Source organism: Carcharodon carcharias, chromosome 6 (genome assembly GCF_017639515.1).
Source record: "Carcharodon carcharias isolate sCarCar2 chromosome 6, sCarCar2.pri, whole genome shotgun sequence".
Taxonomy (NCBI): domain Eukaryota; kingdom Metazoa; phylum Chordata; class Chondrichthyes; order Lamniformes; family Lamnidae; genus Carcharodon; species Carcharodon carcharias.
This window is the reverse complement of record NC_054472.1, coordinates 179,401,442-179,414,016: the sequence shown is the minus strand read 5'-3', so window position 1 is coordinate 179,414,016 and position 12,575 is coordinate 179,401,442. Positions and strand designations below refer to the sequence as shown.

At 45.4% G+C, this 12,575-nt stretch overlaps 1 protein-coding gene across 5 annotated transcripts in view; it reads left to right on the top strand.

Annotated features, from left to right (window-relative positions):
• Positions 1–220: 220 nt before the first annotated feature.
• LOC121279082 (cadherin-7-like) overlaps positions 221–12,575 on the top strand; it is a 126,098-nt gene continuing 113,743 nt past the window's right edge. For 4 of the 5 annotated variants that reach the window (XM_041189981.1, XM_041189980.1, XM_041189984.1 and 1 more), the window contains exon 1: positions 221–378. The gene's annotated coding sequence lies outside the window, so the exon portion shown is untranslated. The remainder of the gene's footprint in view (positions 379–12,575) is intronic. The other variant, XM_041189983.1, reaches the window with a different exon arrangement.

Genomic DNA, 12,575 nt, shown 5'->3' with positions numbered 1-12,575 from the left:
AAGCGACTGATTCTTCTCTGAGAAATTCCATTTGCACTGTGCCTGGCCTATGCTGCTTGCATTATAATTAAAGACACTGAAATGTCCAGCGAGGACTGATTCATGCACAACAAAAGTCCTCTTGTGTCCTTCAAACGTCACACCACGCCGACAGTGAACAGAACTGTCATCAAGGAGGAAAGGTTTCAAATAGATTTGATATCTAGCAGCTTTTGGCAGAACTGGGTGCTTCAGCTGAGTAGTTTGTGTGGTGAAAGGAAAGCTCTCCGTTGATAATATCTATGCAGCATAGGACCCACATCACTTCTACCTGGGGCTGTACCCAAGGTGTGCAGCGTGTGTGCATTGCAGGGCACGGTTCCACACACGCTATCAAAGGTAAGCTCCTCCTCAACTTTTTTACAACTTTCCCTGCAAATGAAACATTTTGTTTATTTGCTGTGAAGGTATTGCCATTGTTAGAACGAGGACTTCCCATTAATGTGCAATGCTCGTTTCGGCCAGCTAGCTTTCAAAATGGCCCAAACCGAATTTTCCAAATGCATGAATGATATATGCTTTAAGCTGAAGAGGGTGAAATTGCTCTGTATTTTCAGTGTGAAATGGACGGGCGTGAATTAGCAGTTGATTTTTTCACCCGTACGCGATGATACCCTTTCCAATGAAGTGCGCAGAATGCTAGCTCAAACATTTCTTTTGGAGGCTCCTTTGCTAGTCTCACTGTCGCTTCTACTTGGCTCGAAATTGAAAATTTTGGCAATATTTTCCAGCTCAATGAGGAGCAAAAGCCGGCGTGGTGAAAACTGGACTGCCGATCCGCGGCAGGCCCATTTTGCGCCGCTGGCATTGGCCAGTTTTACCCCTGAGTAGCTTACTTCAAGTATTTGTACGTGTGTCACACCGAATTAATATTGACGTGAGCTGCGCACTTTAAATCGATAAATTTGATGGAGATAATGCAGGATTACAGGTTGTATTAAACCTGTACGTTGATGACCAATCTGTAGTGATTGACAACGACACTGAGATCTGGACATGAGGATGTAAGAACATAAGAAATAGGAGCCGGAGTAGGCCGCTCAGCCCCTCGAGCCTGTTCCATCATCCAATGAGCTCCTGGCTGATCTTCTACTTCAACACCATTTTCCTGCACTATCCCTGTATCCCTTAATGTTTTTAATATGTAGAAATCTATCGATCTCAGTTTTGAACATACTCAATGACCTGAGCCATCACAGCCCCCTGGGACAGTGAATTCCGAAGATTCACCACCCTTGGAGTGAAGAAATTCCTCCTTATCTCAATCCTAAATGACCTGCCCCTTATTCTGATACTCTGTCACTTGGTTCTAGATGCCCCCCCCACCCCCCCTCCAACCCCAGCCAGGGGAACCATCCTTCCTGTCTCTACCCCTGTCGAGCCCTGTAAGAATTTTGTATGTTTGAATGGGATCACCTTTCATTCTTATAAGCTCCAGAAAACAATGGCCCGGTCTATTTAATCTTTCCTCACATTTCAATCCCTCCACCCAAGGAGTTTGGTGAACCTTTGTTGCATTCCCCCTATGGTAAGTATCTCTTTCCTTAGGTAAGGAGATCAACACTACACACAACGCCCCAGGTATGGTCTCACCAAGGCTCCATATAATCGGCTCTGTATAATTGCAGTAAGCCAGTTTGGTGAGACTACACCTGGAGTATTGCACGCATTTTTAAAAATTCGTTCATGGGATGCGGGCATTGCTGGCCGGACCAGCATTTATTGCCCTTCCCTAGTTGCCCTTGAGAAGGTGGTGGTGAGCTGCCTTCCTGAACCGCTGTAGTCCATGCACCCGTCCACAATACGTTTGGCGTGGAGAGCAGGGCAGCAGCGAGGAGCCTGATTTTTAATCTCAAATGGTTAAAGAGCGGGAAGGAAACTGGGGGTGGGGGGGGGCGGTGGGGTGGTCGCTTTTCAGGAGCTGCCCTTTGCTAACTGCTCCTTAGACTGAACACCACCCCCTTCCTTCCCACCCGCTCCCTCTCTTAAACCCATCACCTCCCCCGCAGCTCCCCCTGTCCCTAATGCTCCCAAAACCTCCCGGCCCAAAACCCCAGACTTACCTGCTCCAGGGATCCTGGGGGGCCTTGGCTTCCGCTCTTTCAGCTGCAGTCCCGGCAGCTGCCATTCATGCCCTGCTTGGCGCTGCCGGGACTGACGGAGCTGCCGGCCAATCGGATTGGCTGGCAGCTCCAGAGGGTGGGACTTTTACCCCAATGAGGGCCGGAAGTCCCACTCAGCTATCGTTAATGAGCCCCCCTCACAGCGCTTTACAGCTGTGGGGCTGCTCGGCGTGGAGTCGCTCGGTTTCACAACGACAACGTGCTTTCTACACCATCCATGCCCCCCACCCCCCCCGGTATTATTTAGCCCTATAGCAGCTGTTTCTCAGCTTTGGATGCCATCACGAAATTGCTGCCGATATATGCCAGAAATTGTGTTGGTTGAGTCGCATTTAAAGCTTCTGCTAAAGTTTACCAGCATAATTCCACATTTTAAACCCTCCATGAACCAATGCAAGTGGTCATCTTAATAGAAAGTTAATTTTCTGTCCATTAAAAAGTATGCCTTGATGTGTTTAACTGTAATAACCCGGTGCAGTGTCATAAATGCAGCTGAAATCGGGTTCATCAACATTTTTAGAGCTTTTTTAATAACAGGTCTCCACCCGTGAGTAATTTAAAATCAGTGAAAATAATGCAAAAAAAGCACTGCTGAAGCATTTAATAGTCTCACTGGTCTGTGCTAAACAGACTCTTCGTAGATTTGATATTTTTTGATGCAAAAAAAGCTTTTATATTGTACTTACTAGTGCGCCTGTGAACCCAAGAGAACAAAAGCAATTTGTGAAATCTCGTGAACCAACACAATAGGAGGAATCTTGCAATGCCCTCCCGGGGCAGTGGCCATTTTTGTGGGTGGATTCTGATCTGAGGGAATTGAATTGAATCTTGGATCAGTCTGATAAGATTGTGAAAACATGAACGTTTGGGATTTTGGGGCCTAACTTGCTTAGTGTGTGAAACTCCCAGGATCTTTTGCAGATTCTGCAAGGATTGTGCTGATAGAGCTGGCGGACACACGAGGGACTCAAGCCGGCTTTCTTTTCGGATATAAGTCTGCTGCTCCAGTGTGACCAAGTTGTGTAACTTTCCTGACTCCGTCGCTCTCTGCCTGAGAGTTTAGTTGCACCGTCAAAGACCCCTCTGAATAACCATGCACATTGCACTGTGAATGGACAGTCTCCTAATTTCGTTTTGAGTTTCAGCTGTGCCTTCTCTCCAGCCCAGATACCAAGTGCTACATATGGTTGTCTCATCTATGAATATCTGTAAAGAGCGAGGAACTAATTAGACAGGAAACAATGTTTATGCATTATTGTTCCAGGGGTCACATTTCACAGCTGCACTAGAGGGTAGTGCCATGTATAACAGAACCAGTTCAATCCGGTCCTTCTCTGTACCAAAGGATAGAATGGCAAAATTAAACATAAAGGGCTGAATCTTCAGGGAGCGGGCCCCACGCGCCGACACATAAAATGACGCCCGATGATATCAGGCGTGTGTCCTGACATCATCGCGCGTCACCTCGATATTTCATTCGGTGGGTGCGCGCCAGAGTCGGCTGCACACCCACCAAAATGCCAATGGCCCATTAAGGCCATTTAGAAAGTAGTTAAAGTATTTTAGAACATTTAAAGCCCAAGCAGCCTTCGCACTTGTCAGGAAGCCTCATCCGCGGGCGGGGTGAGAATTTCCAAAGACATAGCTCAATAAGCTGCTTAGACCCCCGTTGATTATATTTTTAAGGTAACACACAATAGTGTACCTTGCCAGCGGAAGTTTGGTGTGCAAAGATTTTCTTTTATGCTATTATTTTTATTTTATTTCAATGGTGAGCTGAGTTATTGTGACACACGGCTAAAAGAGTAACAATGTTCCCAGAATCCATGTCCCTACAATCACGTGGCTGAATTTTAGTGTCAAACATTGTACACACTAAGGTCAATTCTGATGTTAAGGTTTTAAAAGTTTGAAACACAACCCAACCCGCCCACTTCCAAGTTTAATGGTGGTGGGACAATGGGCTAGGAGGCTTGGTTGGCAACTTAAATATTTTATTGAGGCTTCCAGTCTCTGATTGAACATACTTCGCAGGTATTTTAATGACGGATTGGGTTTCCTGAAACCCGACAGTTGAATGCAGACTCGATGGGCCGAAGGGCCTCTTCTGCACTCTGTGATTCTGTGATTCTGTGAACGGAAGTGGGGACCGTTTCAGGGAGAAGGGACGTAACTTTACGACACTGCTTGTGGGCCAGAAGGAGCAGGAATGCTTCTGCCTGGCTTTGCAAGGTCCTCCTCATCAGATTCCCCCTAGATTCCCCCTACCTTACAAAATCCCAGGAGTCAGGGATTGGACCCCTCTCAGTATTAGACCACCCCCCCCCCCCCCCACCCCACAAGCCCCGGGTTCGGGGATTTGACCAGCCCACCTGGGGTCAGGTGTCCCTCCCTCGTGTTGTGGATCAGGCCTACCTGCTCCTGAAGCCTCCACTGGAGTCCTCATGCCCAACTGAGAGCTGAGCTTGTCAATCAGGCTGACTTTCCAGGCAAAGAGCCTGTTGTGTATAAAAGACATGGGCTGTGGAGTTTCAACCTCCAGGTTTCCCATCTGAAACTCCAGCTGTCGCCTGCATAACCTGCCGCTGTTCATATCCAGGCTACAGAATAGTACATAACAGAAGGAGACTGTTTAGCCCAAGTATTTACCCAATTCACTTTCAAAGACCACAGTTGAATCTGTATTCACCATAATTATCAGGCAGTGCACTCCAAGCCCTAACTGCAATTTGCATAAAAAAGGTTTTTCTCATGTCACCTCTGCTCCCTTTGCCATTCACTTTAAATCTCTGCCCACTGGTTCTCAACCCTTCAGTCAATTTGTAGAATAGAATTGATTCTTTTGGGGTTAGCTGGAAAATTCAGATCTTTACTAGTTGGGCCCAAAGTGACTCAGTTTGGTTCAGTTTGGATAGAAGGGCCTGGATTTTAACTGGGGCAGGCGGGGAGGAGTGGGGGAAGGTAATGGCTGAGGGGACAGTTGGGGTGATAAGGCCAGCAAAGTCAAGGACGTGGAAGCCTTGTCCAACAGCAGAGATTCATTTAAATCAAACTCCGTGGAGCCGTGCCTGAGGCCTGGGCAGTCCTGGTCAGGCAGACAGGAGCAGACATTAGAGGTAGGATGCCGGGAAAGGCTTTAGGTCTAGACGGACAGGAGAGCAGTGGGGAGGATTGGGGTGGTAGGTGGAGGAGAGGGAGGGGGATAGGGTTAGTGGTAAAACTCTGCCCAGGATTGAGGTGTGGGATAGCCCAGCATACATGGAATAAAACTACTATGTGTCTTTTTTTTTTATTATTATTCATTTAGGGGATGTGGGCATCACTGACTAGGCCAGCATTTATTGCCCATCCCTAACTGCCATTGTTCAGAGGGCTTTTAAGAGTCAACCACGTTGCTGTGGGTCTGGAGTCACATGTAGGCCACACCAAGGAAGGATGGCAGATTTCCTTCATGGGTATTAGTGAACCAGATGGGTTTTTACAACAATCAGCAATGGTTTCATGGTCACCATCAGGTTTATAATTCTATATTTCTATTGGATTCAAATTTCACCATCTGCTGTGGTGGGATTCCCAGGTCCCCAGAGCGTTATCCTGGGCCACTGGAGTACTGGTCAGTGACAATACCACTACATCACAGCCTCCCCTGATTCTTCTGGCTTGGGACCCAGCTCTGAGCAGGTTTGATTTGATGGGGGAACCAACACTGCCCCCCACGACTCAAGCCCTTAAACTGAAACTGCCAATTGGGTCTGCATATTTAAAGCAGGACCCTGCCTCCTCCCTGTGGGCGTCTCACTTAAAGGAACAGGTTAAGATCAGAACATGGTGAGAAGAGGCCATAAATGGCCCATTTTATTTTAATTGTCTCCCTAGCTCAATCATTTCCGCCAGGCAGGAGCAGTTAAAATAAGGGCCTAGGGCCTCATAGATGAAAACAACTCACGACCACAAAGTTATTTAATATTGAGAAAATGTTTTTAAATCTGCAAAAGCATGTTGTAATCAGCTACTTTAGACTTCCAGGCCACTGCTTTGTGTGGAAAGTAACACATTAATGATGATGGGTCTTCACCATGCCGATCTGAAATAGAACACATGGTCGCTGAAACTGGGGAGTCATAAGGTTTTATAATTGTGTTAAAAGTATTGCCTCCAATAAAACCTGTTCTGTTCACCTCATTTGGTTGCCATGTTCCAGGAACTGTGTTGTCACTGTGAAAGCAGGCCAGCTGTTCTGCTTGTACACTGGGGGCAATTTTAACCCAACGTGCCCAATGACAAACTGGCAAGATCTGGTTTTACAACCTGCTCGATTTTACACTCCATTCAAGTCAACCGAGAACAATAATGGGGTGGGTTGTAAAACCATCCCTCCACTGTATCCCATGTGTTTAATTGCCTGAGAGTCAGATTATAATTATCCCTAATAATATGAGTGAACATCCCAGAGGGTCACTTTGTTTATTGCGCAGAGTCTGTGCTTCGTAGATTGGGAATTTCTGATGAGAAACCAAATGAGTTTTTCTCAAGCTGCCGTGTGTTATGTTCCAAGAGCGGCGGATAGTTCAATGTACAAGAGGATTCTATGGCCAGGATTTTACATTGGCTGGGCGGGTTCGACAAGAGCGGGCGTGGGCGTACATGGAGCTGACCACGGCCCGCAATCAGGTCCGCATCACAGGTTCACACGAGTCGGCCAATTAAGGCCCGCTCAGCGTGGATCGCACGCGGTAGCGCTGAGTGCTAACTGTGATCGTGGGGGCAGGAAGAGGGAGAGTTGGGTCAAGCACTCTGTTTTGCGCATGCGCACAAAAGAGCGCTTCAGTCTCCCATGGCACAGAGCTGCCTCAGGGAGATTGAAATGCTTTTTAAAGGCATGTCTAAAAATATTTAAAAATTTATTGAAACACGTCCGCTCATCTGACTGTGTCACGTGAGGTGGGACATGCCTTTCTTTTCAAAATAAACTTTTTATGTAATCAGTATTAGCTTTAGGAAGCCTCATTTCCGCCAGGCAGGAGCAGTTAAAATGAGGGCCTAGGACCTCATAGGTGAGGTCTCCTAACAAAGCGTAAAGGCCACTTGGCCTTTTTGCCTGCCCGCCGGCCATTAGGTTAGATGAGCAGAGTAAATTTGGTGTTGATTAGTATGTTAATGGCCTATTAAGGCCAGGATTTAATTATTGGCAGGAGCGCAACTGACTCTGGCATGCACACGCCGAACAAAATATTACGAGACACTGCGTTAACGTTGGGACTCAAGCCCGACACCGTCGCGCATCATTTTACCTTCCAGCATGTCGGTCCCACACCCCCAGCACGCCGAATATAAATTTCTGACCTATATATACATACAGGCAGGTCTCACGTGAGCTAATGCATGGGGCTTCTTTTTCTTTCCCTATATGATAATGACCAGAGAACCTGTTTATTTAGTGATGTTGGGTGGGGATATATATTGGCCAAGCATCATTACACGTTATTGACTGAGAGCCCAGACACCCATTAGCCTATTGGAACAGGTTCACATGAAGGAAAACATTGCTTGATTTATAGCTTTCTCTTAGACCTAATTTGTCAATGGCTCATTGTATATTTACACAAGATAAAGAGCTATCTAGTGCTTCTAGTTTCTGCTATTGATATATTAAAGGTCTGGTTGATGATAATTTTGATAGGGTTGTAATAACAACAGTTGTTTAAAGAAAGTTATAAATGGCTTTTTTTTAAGCTTTTCAACACATGCCATTGTTGCTGTTCATTGGTCCTGTACAGGGTTCATCCAGTGTGAATGGGCATGGAAGTGCTGTGAATTGGAATAGAAAGTATGAGGGGACATTGGGGATGGGTGGAGGGACATGGGTTGGCATGGAGGGTATGAGGAGCCACTAGGGGTGGGTGAGGGCAAGAGTTGGCATGGGGACCAGGGAAGACATTTTGAAGTTATCTTTCAAAGTTCCCCTCATCCAGACTGTGGTTCACGACACCTCTTAGGGGTCATGAGCCATGAGTTCTTGAGAAGCTGGCCCAACCAGGATTCACGTGCATCTACTTATACCTTACTCAGTCAGACAAGATGTATGTCAGGCAGTTCAGCCAGAGTCCAATGCTCTGAGCCAAGCCACAGAGTCATAAAATCATGAGGGCACAGAAAGAGGCCATTCAGCCCATTCAGTCCATACAGGCTCTCTGTAGAGCAATCCAGTCAGTCCCATTCCCCTCCTCTATCCCCATAGTGCTTTAAGTTTATTTCCCTTAAGTGCCCTCCAATCTCCTTATGAGACCATTCATCATCTCTGCTTCCACCACCCACGTAAGGAGCAAGTTCCAGGCCATTACTAATCGCTGAATGAAAATGTCCTTCCTCACATCCTCCCTGCATCTTTTTGCCCGAAACCTTAAATCTATGACACTTAGTCCTTGTACTAATTGGGACAGCAGGGGTGAGGTTTTGTGGGCGGGGCATGGTAGGGTGGGAGGGGGTTGTGGGGGTGGGGTTTTGGTAGTGGGCGGTGGTGGGGGTGGGAAGGGGTTGTAGGGGGTGGGGTTTTGGGGGTGGGGCATGGTAGGGTGGGAGGGGGTTGTGGGGGTGGGGTTTTGGGAGTGGGGGGTGGGGGTGGGAGGGGGTTGCAGAGGGTGGGGTTTTGGGGGTGGGACATGGTAGGGTGGAAGGGGGTTGTGGGGGTGGGGTTTTGGGAGTGGGGAGTGGTGGGGGTGGGAAGGGATTGCAGGGGGTGGGGTTTTGGTGGTGGGGCATGGTAGGGTGGAAGGGGGTTGTGGGGGTGGGGCTTTGGGGGCTGGGGGTGGTGGGGGTGGGGTGCAGCCAACCTGATTTACGGCTGTAAAATCCAGCCCCATGAATAGCTTAGAGTTCTCACTCCCTCACCGCCTTCTGTACCTTCTTGTGCAGAAAAGAAATAATGAATGAATTTAATAAAAGAGAAACACCAAATGCTGGGAAATTTCACCGCAGGGTATAAGGCTACAAATGATTAATATACTCACCTAGAATTCCTCTGAGTTAAAATAGTGGGTTAATGGTCCCACTAAAGTAATGGAGAGAAGAATTTGAAGCATTTGTTCAAGCCAACTTCACATTAAGCATTTCATAAGTTAGTGCCCTGTAGTATAATGTATAAGTTAGTATAAGTTAGTGCCCTATAGCATAATGTCAGGCCAAAGAGATTAATGCTCTTCGTGAGAAAGGATATAAGAAAAAGGTGCATAAGTTATATAAATACTGATGTAAAGTTACACAAGCAAATATATTTGAAAGAAATAAAATGAATCATAAAAGGTGATTAGACTGAGCAGAGGGGTAAATTGAGAATCACAAGCCCAATATTGACACAGGAAAATGAGAACAGGTTTCCAAAAGTAAATTGATTTAAAAAAATACAAATAACTGGGTGAAAACAAGCAGATAATTTTGTAATGCTTAATTTAATATTTTAAAATTATGAACAGATATTTTTGCCCATTATTAATGTCATGGAGGATCAATGAGTCTTAATTAAAAAGTCTTTGTGCGGAGAAAAATAATTAGTGCCGTTGAATCACCGCGATGTCACTAAAGGCTACGTTTTAATGAATTTGTCCCTTTCATAAAAACAGAAATAGCAATCTTGGTATGGGGACCACTCAAGGCGTCTCTACCAGAATTAATAAAAATGCCATTTTTGTTGCTGCAACACATATTTCCACCAATATCTGACTCACGATAAATAATAAAATGAAAAATCCGGATGAGCTTTTTCTGACATTCTGAGTTGATTTGCTGATTGCGCTACTGAGAGCATTAGAGTCCTATGTTTCACCTCTGCTATCGACTTTACTGGGTTTGCTGATCTTAACCTGATTCAAACAGATCTCCTTTATATACCAACATTTACATTTTCTCTGCTTTGCCAAGGTTTGGTATCAATTTTGCTGCCCATATCCTGACCTGCAGCAATCCCATTCACCCATCACCCCTGTACTCACTAATTTACATTGTCTACTGCTCTGGCAACCTGCCTTTGAATCCCTCCATGGTCTCGCATCCTCCACTACTTCTGTAAGGTGCTCCTACCCTATAACCCTCTGTGCTCCTCCAGTTTTGGCCTCTCGAGCGTTCCTGATTTTCATCACCCCACCGTTGGCAGTTGTACTTTCAGCTCTGTAGGCCCTTCCCTCCCTAAACCTCACCACCTCTCTTTTCTTTGTTTAATATGCTCCTTAAAATCCACCTCTTTGACTGAACCTGAATGTCTCCTCATGTGATTCAGTATCAAATGTTTTGACTGTTAGTTCTGCAGTGAAGCACCTTGAGACGTTGCACAATGTCAAATGAGATGTATAAATGCATGTTATTGTTGTGTCATCATAGGACTGGTGAGCAACAGGTGCTACCTAGGGCTAAACCTTGTCTCCCGCAGAGATGTTAGCTCTTTTATTATATAGTTTTAAAAATGCCTTATATCTCTAATGCTGGTTGTTTTGGTGAGACTGTTGTGGTACGAGTGTGGTAAGTTACTCCTGGGAGTGTCATTGGTGTCAATCCTGTCTACAGCTTTTGATTATGGGTTCAGTGAGAACTGAAGGCCTGAGCTAGCTGTTTTTTGGAGGAGAAGAAGGAATCTGAAATGATTATCCATATTCATTTCCTTTAACGGTGCCAGAAGAAAAGAATGTCTTGCCTCTATCGTTACCTGCCATGCGCTTGAAGCTGTGTGTGTAATGTATCATGTATGTAACATGCCATATATGTCGTGCACTGCATGTGTAATATGCGACTTTTTAGAACTACACATACATAAAAGACACTTACGTTGGAACAGGTGGACAGGAGTAAATCATCTAGTCACTTGAGCCTGTGTTGTCATTTAACTAAATCATGGCTAACCTATATCTTAAGTCCACCCACTTGCCTTAATTGCATAACCCTTAAGTTCCTTGCTTAATAAATTATTTATTGATCTCAGTTTTGAAATCCTCCACCAAAGGCAATTGTTTCTCTCTCTGTTCCCTATCAAATTCTTTAAACACCTCAATTAGACCTTCAACAGGATGCCCAGCCTTGTCTAATGACTTCCACCTTCTGCATTCCAATTCCCTGATGCTAAAGGCTGTCATTCAATTAGCCTTTGAAAGTAGATTTTTGTATCTGCCTATTATAATGACTCCCCTCCAGAGATCCCTAAGCCTCTCTGCTCCTCTGCAATTCCTAGCTTCTCACCTTTTAAGAAATAATCTGGGTCATCTTTCCTTAGACTCTAAAGACCTCGCACTTCCTCAGTTGAACTCCACTTGCCACAGTTTTGCCCACTCACTTGATCTATCGATGTCCCGTTGAAACTCTCTGCTCCCATCTAGACTGTTCAGTGAGCCACCTAACTCAGTGCAATCAGAAAACCTGGGTATACAGCTCTCTCTATTCCTCCATCTAAGTGAGTTATAACGATAGTGAAAAACTGAAGCCCCTGTACAAATCCTTGGGGGTGCCACGAGATGCATCCTGCCAATTTGAGTACATGCTCAATACTCCTATTCCCTATGTCCTAACCACTTATTCATGCTGGAGGTGCTTCACTGAACCTTCTTTGCCGCAATCATTAAATCCATTGTCTAAAATGGATGAGGCATGGTGATCACTCGCTATAGGAGATATAAATGGTACAAGGTAATTATTCTCATTACTCCCTGCCAAGACACTTCAAAGATAACCTTAAACATTGCCCATTGGTTACACCATCAGATCTATATACTGAAACTGTCATGGGGGAAAGGGGATCAAAAATAATCCAACCATCAGGTTAGGCAGGGATGGATGGAAGAGAATGTCTGACGATTAGTGCAGGGAAATGTATTGAGATATGTCTTTACCAGTTGTGAATATGTCTCCTGTCATTCGTCAGGTAAAATGAATTTACCAGAGCAATAACCTCATGTAGGAAGCAGGACAATACATGGGAACAACAAATGGGAAAAGTAAAAGTAAGCAAGGCTTCCCAAGCCACTCCCTGCAGATTCTGTCAGTTGTATTGGAGGCCTACTCAGTAAGTGTTGAAGACAATCTGCGGCAGTGATGCCCAATGGTTACCTTTGCCTTTGCCTCACATTGAGCAGCCCATTTGCCTACTACATGTTAACTATGTGCAGGGATTTCACTGGGCAAAAAATACGAGGCAGACTGAAAACTCATTTCACCACTTGGGAACTGTGTTTCTTTACCAGAAGTGTATCGAAATAAATTAGATCTTTTGAAACTAAATGAACAATTCTGATTCTCTGAGAGTTGATGGCCTTAATTGATGAGACTGCACCTGGAGCACTGTGTCCAGTTTTGGTCTCCACCATATGGTTGATAACTCCCTATTTGTTAGTAGTAGAGTTTGGTTTTCCACTGAATAAATAGCCCAATAGAGTCCCT